The following is a 15,298-nucleotide window of genomic DNA, read 5'->3' as shown; positions in this document are numbered from 1 at the left end:
CATGTGGGAACTGAGGAGACCAGTTTTGGGGCTTTTAGGAATGGTGTCCCATTTTTGTCTAAAACAGGATTCTAGCTGCTCAACAGTCCTCGGTCTTCTTTGTTGTATTGTTTTGAGTTGGTGAAAGGTTTGAAATGCAGGCAGGCCAGTTCAGCAGCCGGATTCTTCTACCATCAAATCCTGCTGCTGCAGTATGCCGTTTAGCGTTGTCCTATTGAAATACGCAGGAAAAAGACGACATCTGGATGGGAGCATATGGTGCTTTAAAACCTGTATACATCTTACAACATTTATGGTGCCTGTCCAGATGCGCGAGCTGCCAACTCCATTGGCAATAGCCCCATACCATCAGAGATGCAGACTTTTGAACCCAGTGCTGATAACAAGCTGGATGGTCCCTCTCTCTTTAGTCCAGAGGATGCAGCGTTCATGTTTTTCAAAAAGCATTTTAACTTTGTATTCAACTGACCACATAATAGTTTCCCAAATCCATTTTAATGAGCTTTGACGAGAGAAGATGCCAGGGATTCTGGACTACTTTATTGTATGATAGATCTTTTACCTGCATTTGTTGATGGCACAGCAAGTGTTCTTGAGCCCATTCAGTGATTTCCATGACAAAATCGTGCCTGTTTTTAATGCAGTCCTGCATGAAGGCCAAAGATTTCGGGCATCCAGTGCTGCACACAGAGATTTCTCAAGATTTTCTCAATCTTTTGATGATAATACGCCCTGTAGATGATGACATGATGAGTTTTCACAATTTTATGTTGATGATCCTTATTCTGAAATTGTTCTGCAATTTGTAGATGTGGGTATTTATTAGTGAACCTCTGTCCTGTTGTTCCTCCAGGTGTTTCTTTTTGTGCAACTTTTCAGCTTTTTTGTTGCCCCTGTCCAAACCTTTTTGAGACATCTTGCTGCAATCAAAGTCAAAATGAGCCAAAATATTATTCATTAAATAATAAAATGTCTCAGGTTTAAGCATCTGATATGCTTTGTGTGTTCTACAGTAAATAAAATCTGGGTTTGTGAGTTATGCAGATCATTGTACTTGTATCTCTTTTTATTTACATTTAACACAGCACCCCAACTTTGTTTAGAATTGGGGTTGTTGAATAATGTCAAAATGCTTGTAGCCCATGCACTGCAAAGGGGACCAAATTCTTTTTAACTTAACATTTTAAAGCCATATTTAAACATGTTGTGTAATAAGTCTATTAGTGCTATCTTCTTGCCAACGCTGTTTTTCTGCTCATGAAGCTGGAGTGAGAAGTAAGCTGTAAACAGATACTGAAAATAGCCATTCTGTCTGTCTTATTGTGACAGCACATATTGAGTTCATTAAATATTGTGTCATGTTAAATGTACAACAGTTACAAAGAACAATCCAAGTAGGCGGAGTTGTGTGTTGTGAAGACTGTTTTTCTTTTAAGCAAAATTAGCCATTTCCCAGCTGAAGCTGAAGGATTAACGTACAAATATGGGACTGACATTGAACTGTTCACCTAGCTCTGCAAGAAATTAATCATATCGTGACTTCATTGTAAGGTCTTGTAAAGTAGCAAAGTTGTCTGTCTGTTAATATTAGTCTTGGCTGCGCTCAGTTATTTGCATTAATAGATTCACATGATTTTGTAATCCCGTTTGCCAGTTACCATATTCTGAATTTTTTGTGTCAATTTTAGAATTTCCCTGGCTTGTTCAATTCAAGTTGTGAGGTAGCTGGCAGAACACTTTCCGCGTCTCTCCATCTCAGTCAGTCAGGCTCCAGTGGACAGAGGGACCATCATCCTCTGCTTTGCGCAGTGCTCAGCTCTGCCCAATTTTGCACCTCCGTTTGCAAGTGATAGAGCACTATCAGTTCTGACAGCTCCCCAGAGCCACTGGGATTTGAGTGCTCCCTCCTTTCACCCACCTTGCACCCCAAAAAACACACACACAAGCACATTTTTCTCTACTATCTGTGTCTTAAAAGGATGATGGCTGAAAATGAAAGGCGAAACAAAAGCTGTCAAAGCATAGAAAGAAACAGAGAACTGAGGATATCTGTAGTGATGTTGAGGACAATGGGATACTTTGTCCCTAGTTTCATTATTGGCTTGTGTTTAATTTGAAACAGACAGCTAATCACATTAAAGACAACCTCTCAACAACACTGGGGCACTGCTGTCTCCTGGAAGCAATCACCACGCTGAAACTGTCTCATCAGATTCTTGGTTCAATTACTTAACTCCATACAAATTGTCCTTGATGCAACTGGAATGTGAGCTCTGATGACTGCATTTCTCTGACACTACAGGAGCTTTAGCTGCTATACGGTGATAATGATAATGATCATCATCAAAATACTATGTTTAAGTTAATTGTTCGTATTTACATTGTTTATATGATAATTTTTCACTATAACAGCTTTACAATAAACAGAAATCTGTACTTAATACCACATTCTTAAATATTTAAGGTAAACATTGCCATGTTATTGCAATGAGTAGACAACTTTGGTAAATTATAGTATATAGTATTTATGCTACTGTCACTATTGTCTTATGGGGCTTACATAATTTTCTTAAGCTGAATGTCAACGCGACATTGATGTGCATATTTTAAAGTTGATATGGCTAACTTTTTTGAAAGCTATAACCTCTGTGACTGAAAAAGAAACAACATGAAGTGCCAAAAATGGTTTTAGTCTTTATAGTCATTTTATGTATTTCTCCAGTGAAAACTGCACAGGGCATAAAATGTTATATACTAACTCGGACTTCTTTTTATTAACATCCCGGACCCACCCAGGCTGCCCCTGGGTGGGTCCGGGATGGGTGTGAGGTTCTGGGGGCGCTCCGTCTCTGGGCTGGGGCCCGGGCCGGGCCTCGGGGGCTTGGGTCCAGGTTGGTGTGTTGCCGGGGTTGTGGGCGGGTGGGTGCATGGGGGCCCAGCCCTGGAGCAGGGTGCCACCGGTGCATCAAGCCACCTGGGGGGCTCTTCAACTGGTGGGGGAGATTGTCACATTTTGCAGGAGCTTTCCTCTCTTCAGGAGCTCTCTCTGCAGGAGGGGGAGATACAGGAGAGGTGGAGGAAGATCTCAGCCTGGGTGTTTGTTGTCTTATGTAGTCTGGAAGATGAGTGGATGGTGGGGTGGGTGCAGTTTTCTCTGTGGTGGGGTTGGGTGGACTGTCCCGGGCTCTGTGGGGCCGGGAGGCGCTGCTGCACTGGGCCCCGGTCTGGATGGGCCTGGGCCCCCTTTCCCTGGTGGGTCGCGGAGTATGGGGGTGCCTACTGGGGTCAGCGGGGGAGCTGGCCCCAGGGAGGGGTCACTTGCCCCTCCCTTCCTTCCCTCCCCATCTCCAGCTGCCTCCCTCTTCCCGCTCCACCACAACCACCCACACATGCAGGACCTTGGAGTAGGGGTATGTCACCAGGGTGCAGAGGAGGCTGTGCCCCCCCCTCCCCCACACTCTAGCAGATCATTACATGAAGGAACCTTTAAAAAAAAAAAAAACAAGCGCGTCCATGCTCACAGGTGTACACACGGGTGATCACACCCACAAACTACACCCTTTTTGGCTCCTACCTCAAAGCACACTGTGTTCTGTTGATCTTATGTGCTGCACAATAATGTTTAACATTTAGTATTTACTGTCATATTCCCATATAACATTGTGATGTTGTTTATTCTATTACTCTTGTTCTCTTCTGCTTGTTTTCTTTTTTCTTTCTCAGCAGGTGATTGATATATGCATTTTTTTTTCTTTCTTTTTTTTTCTGCCCGTTCTGTTGGTTTTTGTCTTTTGCCCTTCTCCCCCGTCCCTCTTCTCAGCTGTTTCTCTTCCCCTCTTTCTTTCTCCCCTTCTTTCCCCCAGTCAAGTCTGTCCCGTATTCAGTAAGTGAAAATAAAATAAACAATAAAAGGTGAATCAAATGGACCATTACGGCAAGGCTGGGATGGTCAATTTGGTAAAGTAAATCCATTGGGCATCTTTCTTTGCCTTTAGACAACAATTCTGATGGCAAAAGAGCCAAACGGGACAGGCACAAAAAAAAAAAAAAAAAAAAAAATTACGTATTTCGAGGGGTGATGCCAACATATGCAAGCTACCAGAGGTGGCATAATTACAGACATTTTTTTACTTAAGTAGAAGTACAGATACATGTGTTAAAGAAAATACTCAGTATGCAGTACAGTAAAAGTACTGAATCAGTTTCTTTCCTCAGGTAAAAGTGAAAAGTACAGGCTCTGAAATGTACACGAGGTAAGAACTCCTTGAAGAACAATTCTATTTATTTTTATGCAACGTTAGCTGAAATTAATATATATTAATATGAAAATAAAATTATATTAATCCATAAGAATATAAATGTGATTAAAATCTAAATTCTACTTTAAATGAATGTTCTCATCTGGAATCTGTTATGTAGGAGAAGAATTTTGAAAAAATAACATTTCTGCTGCCTACATTGTAGAGGGGGAGTTTGCCTCCACACTTAAGAAGGAAAATAAGTGCAGTGAGGAGTTAAAGTGAGATTTGGCAAGTGGGAGAACCCTGAGATCGGTGGTAATGGCTCAGCGTGGGGAAAAGAATCACAACTCACAAAAATTTCTATTGTGAGCTCCAGTCGACTTTTACATCTTTCTTCATTTCTGAGTATCTCACACTCGTTTTGCTCCCTTTTAAATACAGCAACTGAACCTTTAGCTAGCAACACAATGTGCAACAGACTGTACACAGTTTGTGTGGTTGCTGATGTTTGTTAAGCTGTTAGAAATGTTGCATTTGAAATTATCTGACAGTTAAAAAAAAATTTTCTTGCTTTATGCTTGCTCCTCTTCTGTATTGCTAGCTACAGGGAGTGCAGAATTACTAGGCAAGTTGTATTTTTGAGGAATGATGTTATTATTGAACAACAACCATGTTCTCAATGAACCCAAAAAACTCATTAATATCAAAGCTGAATGTTTTTGGAAGTAGTTTTTAGTTTGTTTTTAGTTTTAGCTATTTTAGGGGGATATCTGTGTGTGCAGGTGACTATTACTGTGCATAATTATTAGGCAACTTAACAAAAAACAAATATATACCCATTTCAATTATTTCTTTTCACCAGTGAAACCAATATAACATCTCCACATTCACAAATATACATTTCTGACATTCAAAAACAAAACAAAAACAAATCAGCGACCAATATAGCCACCTTTCTTTGCAAGGACACTCAAAAGCCTGCCATCCATGGATTCTGTCAGTGTTTTGATCTGTTCACCATCAACATTGCGTGCAGCAGCAACCACAGCCTCCCAGACACTGTTCAGAGAGGTGTACTGTTTTCCCTCCTTGTAAATCTCACATTTGATGATGGACCACAGGTTCTCAATGGGGTTCAGATCAGGTGAACAAGGAGGCCATGTCATTAGTTTTTCTTCTTTTATACCCTTTCTTGCCAGCCACGCTGTGGAGTACTTGGACGCGTGTGATGGAGCATTGTCCTGCATGAAAATCATGTTTTTCTTGAAGGATGCAGACTTCTTCCTGTACCACTGCTTGAAGAAGGTGTCTTCCAGAAACTGGCAGTAGGACTGGGAGTTGAGCTTGACTCCATCCTCAACCCGAAAAGGCCCCACAAGCTCATCTTTGATGATACCAGCCCAAACCAGTACTCCACCTCCACCTTGCTGGCGTCTGAGTCAGACTGGAGCTCTCTGCCCTTTACCAATCCAGCCACGGGTCCATCCATCTGGCCCATCAAGACTCACTCTCATTTCATCAGTCCATAAAACCTTAGAAAAACCAGTCTTGAGATATTTCTTGGCCCAGTCTTGACGTTTCAGCTTGTGTGTCTTGTTCAGTGGTGGTCGTCTTTCAGCCTTTCTTACCTTGGCCGTGTCTCTGAGTATTGCACACCTTGTGCTTTTGGGCACTCCAGTGATGTTGCAGCTCTGAAATATGACCAAACTGGTGGCAAGTGGCATCTTGGCAGCTGCACGCTTGACTTTTCTCAGTTCATGGGCAGTTATTTTGCGCCTTGGTTTTTCCACACACTTCTTGCGACCCTGTTGACTATTTTGAATGAAATGCTTGATTGTTCGATGATCACGCTTCAGAAGCTTTGCAATTTTGAGACTGCTGCATCCCTCTGCAAGATATCTCACTATTTTTGACTTTTCTGAGCCTGTCAAGTCCTTCTTTTGACCCATTTTGCCAAAGGAAAGGACGTTGCCTAATAATTATGCACACCTGGTATAGGGTGTTGATGTCATTAGACCACACCCCTTCTTATTACAAAGATGCACATCACCTAATATGCTTAATTGGTAGTAGGCTTTCGAGCCTATACAGCTTGGAGTAAGACAACATGCATGAAGAGGATGATGTGGACAAAACACTCATTTGCCTAATAATTCTGCACTCCCTGTAAATGCTAAAGTACAAAGGCCACCACTTATGGACACCGGTACTTAATCTAACTCACTTAATTTAATCCTTGAATAAAACACTATAAATGATACAGTTGAACATAAAGTAAGGAGCCTGTTTTGAAAATCCAAGGAGTAGAAATTATAGATGTTTGTATCAAAATGTAGGAAGTAAAATTAAAAAGTTATCAAAAAAAAAAATCCTTGCATAGCAATGTTGCTATTCAGACTAGCTAACATTAGCTACAGATGGACAGTGTTAGCTGAAAATATAGCACTCTACGCTCTCTTCCATACATGGTCACTTCATGATGAAAAAACATGTAACTTAAATAATGACAAACTCAAGTCTCAAAAGGTTTGGTGAAGTTCCATACAGAGTCTATACTATTAGGAAATTTACATAGACAGCCACAGATTTTGGTTATTACCATATTCTCGCAAGCAAATTGCATGTAAATGCCAATCCATTTAATCATGACCTGATAGAAGACTGTCCATCTTATTGCTGTTTTATCACCATCTTGATGCACCAAAATCACTTGGAAGACGGCAACTGACTGGAAGTAGTAGCAGGCATGGTTCCCATCACTGAACCATTTTCAACCAACGAGATCACAAGTTCATTCCAAACGTCCGCAGTTATTTTGGTGATCCAACCACTGTATGTATGACTGTAGCATTAGCTATTGTTCTATAACAATATGTAGTAAAAAAGGCTGTTGATTATAGACACTTTAAAGCTGAACATTTCACTGTGCTATTGCGATGAGGGGCTGCTTCACAGACATAAAGATTTACCCTTTAAAAATAAGCTGAATAAACTATCAAAATATTTAGGCAGAAATGAGAGAGCAGGTTGAAAGTCTGTGTTGAAAGCAGGTTAAGTCTCCCAGCAGGACATCTTAAGTCAAAGCACAAAGTATGAACAAGATCAGAGCGAAATCTTAAACTGGAGTCTTCAGAGCGGAAAGCTGGAGCAAGATAGAAACATCCACTTCACATGGGAAGAAAAACTAGCTGATATAAGCGGCATGCAATTAGCTGGACTTAGAGGATGCTTTGTAAAAATTAAATAGTCCATTTCCCATTTCACCACGACGTAATTGACTTTCAGGGTGATTTATATTTGTTCGGCTAAAATCACTCCAAAAGAAACTGGATCCAAAGAAGCTCTCAGGAATCCAGGTGTTCATTTAGATGTCCGTTTGCTACCTCGTGTCTGCATGTCAGATGATGGTTAAAAGGTGCACCGACAGTGGTGAATGCTTAAACTACACAGTCATTGCTCGATGCAGATCATAATAACACCTTGACCTCTGTCTAGCACTGCACTCTTCTTTCTTCAACTGTTCTAGTTTCCTCACTTCAGTTTCTTCACAGATTTTCCTTCAACACCCACCTCATTCATTTCTCTTTCTCAACTGCTTCTAACCTTTGACTCTTCCTACCACTCTTAATCCCTTTTTTGTTTCAAGGAAGGATCTTGACTGCATTATTCAATATTCATATTTCCATCTACATCATTCCTCCTCACTCAACTCTAACCTCAGAAAAGCTGCCTTTCTTTTGCTTGGTGAATTATTATCCCATCTTCTGTGAGACCTTGCCAATCTATTAATCTAACTTGCCATTTACTGTCTTTTCTCTCCAGCTCTGTTAAAGGTTGGCTGCCTCTCCTCTCACTCTATCTGTCAGTCAGTCTTTGTGTGCAAATCCCACATCTTTCTCCCCCAGACTGAATTATTCAATTTAGATGCCATTTGTTTCACAGTTGGCAATAGGGACTGTGTGCACTCTCCTCTGTATAAACTGTGGTTCTAATCGCCGGCTGAACCCACCCCCTTTAACTCTGAATATTCTTAAGCAATGCAGCCTCTTTTCTATTTCACATTAATTTTCTGTCCATTCCTCTGAATTAGCAGTATATATGTGTGAAGAATGTTTTAGGAGCTGTTGTCTCAGGGGACAAGTCTCACTTTCACACATGGAAATCAGTTTGTCGAGACGAGCGTTTCACTCAAAGGTGCCATCAAGATTCACTATTATGAGCAGGGAAGGGGTTGACATGTCTGCACCCTTGACCTTACTCCATTTAAATAGGTTGTTATTGAGGGAACACACCTTAAAAAGTTTTTATCAGGACAAACAGAAAGATCAGTTGACACAGGATTTTAAAAGAAATATAAGAGATTACACACAAAGCAAAACGTATTCTCTCTGCAGATATGAAAATCAACTACGGGACCAAAAGAGTAATATCATTTACACATAACACTTTAGCTGCTACATCATTGGATAATGTTGTGCAGATGTCCATTGTATTACAGGACAGGAACACAGGACCTGGGTTTTGGTGTGTCTGGCTTTGGGTCGTATTGATTGTTGGGTTTACCCTCCATGGTTCTGGCTTGTTCTGGCACATTCTGTAAATGTTTGATTGGATCAACACCAGAAATACAGTGATTGACTTCAGAAGGAAGAGGAAGACTACACGACCCATGTCTAACCTGGAACAGGATGTTGGTGTATTGGAGGAATACAGGTAGCTGAGTATCCGCATCAACAATCCGGTCGTTAAGTCTGACGTCACTAGCCGTGTCTGGGCCTAAACTCCGCTGCAGGTCCACAAGCTAACTTTTTTTCCACTCGATAAAAGTTACCGTGAGTGTTCTCGGTGGTCAGGAACAAATGTAATCGCATGGCAGGATGCTGTAAAAGGACCAAACTTCAGCCAGGAGAACAACTGAAATAATCCATCCACAATACGAGGTTAGTCATTCATATACTGCTGCATGGGCTGGGCTGTTTTAAAAAGGCCCAAAACATCATAAAAGACACCTCACATCCTGGCCACTCCCTGTTCGAACTGTTGCCCTCAGGTAGACGGTACAGGGCAATCAGAGCAAGGACTAATAGACTCAAACACAGCTGTTATCCAACTGCAATAACACATCTGAATACTACAAAAAAAATGTCCATCACGCCACTCTTGTGTTAATCTATGCACGGTCTGAAGCATGTGTGTGGGAATGTATGTGAATGTTTTACTGTTATATCTTATTAGTATTTTAAGTATTCTATCTATTTTATTTATTGAATTTTATTGTTTTATTTATATTTTGATATTGCTAGGGATGATGCAATGATCGGGGACCATTCTTAATTTCGTTGTTCTCATGACAATGACAATAAAGTTTCTGATTCTGATTCTGATTCTGTAGTTACATCCTAAGGTTTTATAAACTGAGCTTAAATAAATGATTAGCGGTAATAAAAGCCGAGGGAGGTCAACAGTGATCACTAACTGTTTTAGGAGCTTTTTGAGATTAAATAGAAGAAAATACAAAACTTAAACATGTTAACAACACAAAAGCCATATTAAACGCAGACTACTTTAGGCCTGGAAGTCACATCATCACTTAACGACCGGCTGAACTGGAAAACCAACACAGAGGCTATTTACAAGAAGGGGATGAGTAGGCTCTTTTTCTGAGATCCTTCAAAATGTACAGGAAAATGTTTTTCCATCAGTTGGTTGTGTTGAGTGTTGTGTTGAGTTTACTTTGCAGTGGTCTGCTAGAGGAGCAACACTGGAGCTGGTGACACCAGCATTGGATAAGCTGATCAGGAAGGCTGGCTCTGTGATTGGCTGCAAACTGGACACCTTTAAAGCTGTGTTGGAGAGAAGGTCAACAAACAAACTTTTATCCACCATGGATTATCCTGACCACCCTCAGCACAACTTACTCTAAGAGACTGATACAGCTCCACTGCCACAAGGACAGAAACAGGAAATCTTTCATACCAAATACTATCGCCCTCTATAATGCAATCTATGTCTGTTATTGTTGGCATTCATTGTTTTAAATTACTATAATTGAAAAAAAAATCCAAATATTGAATAAATAAATTCTGATGTATTTATCTGGTACCATTTCTGGTTGCATGCCTTCACCAGGTTTCAAACCCCGACCAACTGTTCTAGATACGGTAAAGTTGCTGTCCAGCTGCTATAATGACACAGAGCCTCTGATCATGGGAGCAGGAGAACAGGCCCTAAGCACCAGAGAGGCAGGGCCACAGTCAACAGGACCCAAGTTAAAGACTGCAAAGTTACCCCAGAGACAATCCAGCACATAGTAGCAGGATGTAAGATGTAAACTGGGACAGCATACACTGAGAGGAAAAACCAAATGGCTGGGATAGTGTACAGGAACATCTGTGCCGCATATGGACTAGAAGTCCCCAGTTCCCAACGGGAAAGACCACCAAAGGTGGTTGAGAATGACAGGGCTAAGGTCCTATGGGACTTCAAGTTCCAGACAGACAAGCAGCTGCTGGATAGTGGTGGTTGACAAGGAGCAGAAGACTGCAATTGTGATAAGTGTAGCAATCCCAGAAGGCACACAAGAAAATAGAGAGGTACCAAGGGCTGAAGGGACAATGGAAGCAGATATGGAAGGTAAATTCCAGAGTGGGAATAGGAGCCTTAGGAGCTGTAACCCCAAAACTCTAAGAATGGGTCCAGCTGATTCCAACATCAGTGGCCTCTGTCCAGAAGAGTGCAGTCCGAGGAATGAAGATGCAGACATTCCTACTCTGATGCTGTGTCTGAAATCCGTTCCAACTGACAAGTAAGAGTACTTGGTGTAAACCCTGTTATTTTAATTTATTTATTTATTTTGGATGACCAAGAAATAAATATGGAGTGAAAGTAACAAAGTAATAATTTTTGTAGGAAATTAATAAAGCAAACAAACAAAAATTTGGCAATGCTGCTGTGATGAGTTTTATTATTCTAACATTTAACTTGTATAAATTCATATTGTTAATTATTGGACTGGAAAACGATGTAGAAAAACATTTTGGCTTCCAAAGTAGGATATGCCAGAAAAATGATTGAGAACCACTGCATGAGAGTTCCTGTATTGTTGTCTTCTGTGTAGAACAACAGGTCTTAAGTTAGTTTGGTCAGCTCATCATCAAGTTGTTGCATCTGTATCACAGCAAATGAGACGGTGAGATGGTGCTATGCTTGTTTTTTTTTTGTACCAACGTTCTGACCATTTGTGTGACCTACGGAGAGCCTGCAGAGAGGGGTTTTCAACCCTCACTACATCCTATGCAGTCCTTTAGAAACCTAACAAGACGTAGCTCAGCTGTGTGTGGGTCGAATGCTGATTGGTTGGCAAGTGGGCGAGGAGAGGGAAGAGAGCTTCGTTTCTTCCATTCAGGAATTCGTAAGGAAGGGAAGAAGCATGATAAAACATCAAAGATCAACAAAACACAGCATGAATACTTTTGAAGTGGAAGGACGCAGCCTCGCCCACGGTTTCGCATTGGGTTAAGGATGTATTATTTCATCTTAAATTAGAGAAAATTAGGTTCGTTTTGAGAGGCTCTGTAAATACATTTAATAAAGTCTGGAAACCCTTTTTGATATTTTTTGACCAACCATCTACACAGGTTCAGGAGTGACCTTCATTTATTTATTTTTAATTATATTTGTTTGCTTATTTTTTCTTCCTTCTTATTCTGTATACCTTGGCTGGTGTTATTTTGCACTGATTGAAAGTTTTTCCTTTTAAACTTTTGATTACTTGACAGCGAAGAGGGGTGTTGTTTGTTAGGGTGGGTTTTTATTTTAATTTTTCTCCCCTCTTTTACTTTTATTTGACGCTTTGTATTTTTGTATTTCATTGTGAAAAATAATAAATATACCGTATTAAACACCAAAACACAGCATGAAAAGCACAGGCAGAGGCTGCGGCAGACACGTTTCAGTGTCAGCTTCAGTCAGTTTCAGTTCTGCTCTTTGTATAACTTTGCTCTTCTCTGGTACTTGCTGATCCACCAACAGCTTCATAAGGCAGACTGGCTCACGGACCAGTTGTACCACTAGCAAAAGACCTTTGTCAACATTAGGGGCAGGTAGAAGGGCAGTCATTATCTCCCTGCAGTCTGCCAATGCACTGGCAATGGAGAACCATTAGAGTTTCCTGATTTGGTATATATAAAATCTTAAATCATAGCTAGTAATTGCAACAACTAATTAGAAACAAATTTAAACTTTCATGCAACTGATTTTTCTAGAGGAAGTCAAACTATAACATTCAAATTGAAAAGTGTCAACATACCTTTCTAAACGAAAATGTCTGTGCTGATCCCTCCCTGATAAAACGTTCAACAGTTGACTTAATGCACCAGTAAAGCCTCAAAGATTCCCTGCTACAATGCTACATTTAAAATGTGAATGATAGGGGCTCTTTCTGGTGCCAGTAATGCACTCTACTAGCTTAGCCCTGACAAACATGTATCCTTTGGGCCCATCTAATCTCTGATGCCATGGTTTCCAACACCTCTACTCCAACTGCAAATGGAGGCAATCCGTTTCCCGGGCAACAAACTTCTCTCCTTGCTTCTGTCATGCAAATCCCTCTGAAGAAAGGGCAAAAAGTTAAGGAAGCCCATCCAGCCACTTTGCAAAGTGGTATGACAGAGACAGGATTCAGTGAAAGTGGGGAGACTCCTTTCTCAATAGAGCTGCAGGCTTGTCTCACTCCCATTTCATTCTCTCTCCACCAATGTTCCCATCTCTTGTGGAAATAGTGTGAAAATAGTCAAAGGACTTATTAACTCACACAGACACAATAGACACATAACCCCCCACTTTTTAAGGTAAATTTCGAATAAAAAATAAATAAATAAAATAAAATAACGATCCCCAAACGCATTGTTCTTTTATTTTAAAAAAAAAAAAAAAGACACACATACACAGAGGACCAAGGTAATAGCATTAAAAGCTGCGATAATACAGACAGGAAAAGGGAATGACTAGTCTGGTAAATTAAATCTACGAGAGCCTCTGTGTACCTTGAGACCCTCACAGGGGCATTTTCTCCTCGGTGGCCTTAGAGCACCCTTCCTCCTAATGGAAGGGAAGCAGAACAGATGGGACACAAATTGCACTTTCATACACCTCAAGGTTCAAGGCAATTTCCCCTCTGCGCCAGTGAAGTTCTCGGATTGCCTCTCCATCCTTTGAGCCTTTCACTCTTCAAAGGGGTTTGGGTTTGTTCAGTGCCCTGACTCATACACACACACACACACACACACACACACACACACACACACACACACACACACACACACACACACACACACACACACACACACACACACACACACACACAGAGAGAGAGAGAGAGAGAAAAACTAAAAGCACTTCTCAAATTGGTCATCCTGTATGTTTTATCATCACAAAGTAATTTCTGTGAGTCATTTTAATGATGACATGATACCATCAAAAATGCTGCCTAAATAATTAGTTGAATTTTTTCTAAAAGAGCCCTTTGTTTGGTCTGGCAGGCATGTATTCAGGACACTCTGATGCCCTTTACAATGCAGGCTGTGTTCTAAATCACTTGCTCCTCAATGTATAGTGGACTCTGTGGTGGGTTTGTCATTTTTAAGTGCTGTCCAAATGTATAGTGAATATTGCTATACCCCATGTAGTGCACTCAAAATATCCTACAAAGCCTTGCAAAAGGCAGCGTAGAATCAGTTGTCATTACTCAAGCGCCGTATAACATCATGCACTGCACTAAAGGAAAAATGGCAGACAGGGAAAAAATGTATCACAGAATTGCACGGTGGAATTTATTTATTAAACCAAAGTTAATCTGTTGTGTTTAAATTATGCAATAGCAACAGCATAATTAACAGTACAAAGAAAATGAACTGTGTACTGTCCAGAGGTGTTTTTCATTTTGCCAATAAGCTCAGTATAGCTCTCTATGACGAATCCCCTAAACAGACATTAAGGAGAAGTGAGTGAGTGTAAAACATTTTAACGGCGACCGTATTATTATTATTATTATAATTCTTTTTTGGTAATATATATTTTTATTAGAATATTGTTGCATTAGATGGCTATCCGTCTCTATTTCCTAATCTTACATCTATGAGAAGAAGAAATGCAGAGCAGATTTCCTCTCTTTCATTTGATGTTTGTGTAGTGTGCTGTTGAATGGCCCAGGTGCTAGCTGAGCTGCTGAGGAGGTAATAAAAGACCTCCAGCAGTATTGTTTACGGCACCATTAACAAACAAACATTAGGGCCCATTTGACTAAATACTGCTGACAGAGAATATGGTGATCAATCACCATGGCAACCATCCCCATTAATTAATATTGCACTTGGAGATTTAGGAATGATTGGATGGCGAGGACAGAGAGTGTGTGCAGATTTATTTATATTTTTTCTATAGGATGGGGAGGGTGGGTTGGAAGTCATGGGTGGGGTTTCCACAGCAGCATCTTTCATTTCTGGCCTTTGTCCGATGCCTGCAGAAGTAGCCTTGCTCTGCATACCAACCAAGGGGTTAACTGTGTCCCCAAAGCAATTACAGCCAATTGTGGAGCTAGTTAGCAATTAGTGGATTAAATGTAATGAGTCTGCCGTTGCCATGGCGACTGAATTTTTTCAATGATACTTGTGGAAATGAAGAGCCCTTTAAAAAAAAAAGACAGTGGTTTTAACAGATGTCGGCAGATAGGTGCAGTCCATTTAGTGCCTTCGTCACTTTAGTTTGTTATTGAATGTAATTAGTTGTTTTCATGTAAACCCGAAATGGAGAAAAAAAACATTGTAATTAACCTCTGGGATCAATGCAGCTAGTAAAGAAGACCAGGCAAAAGAGGAGCCCTCATCTGTGCATAAGAGCACCTGGTGTGGGTGGTTTGAAGCTAATTTTCAAAGCCCCTAAATGTTTCGCTGTGTATCTGATCTTTTTCTCTTTTTTTTATATCATATTTTCAAAATTAGCTGCAATCACACAAACTTTGATGGATACATGGTGGGACCAGCACTAAAGATGGTTTGCAT

This window comes from Rhamphochromis sp. 'chilingali', assembly GCF_963969265.1.
Source record: "Rhamphochromis sp. 'chilingali' genome assembly, chromosome: 10".
NCBI lineage: Eukaryota > Metazoa > Chordata > Actinopteri > Cichliformes > Cichlidae > Rhamphochromis > Rhamphochromis sp. 'chilingali'.
Note: the sequence above shows the minus strand (reverse complement) of the source record.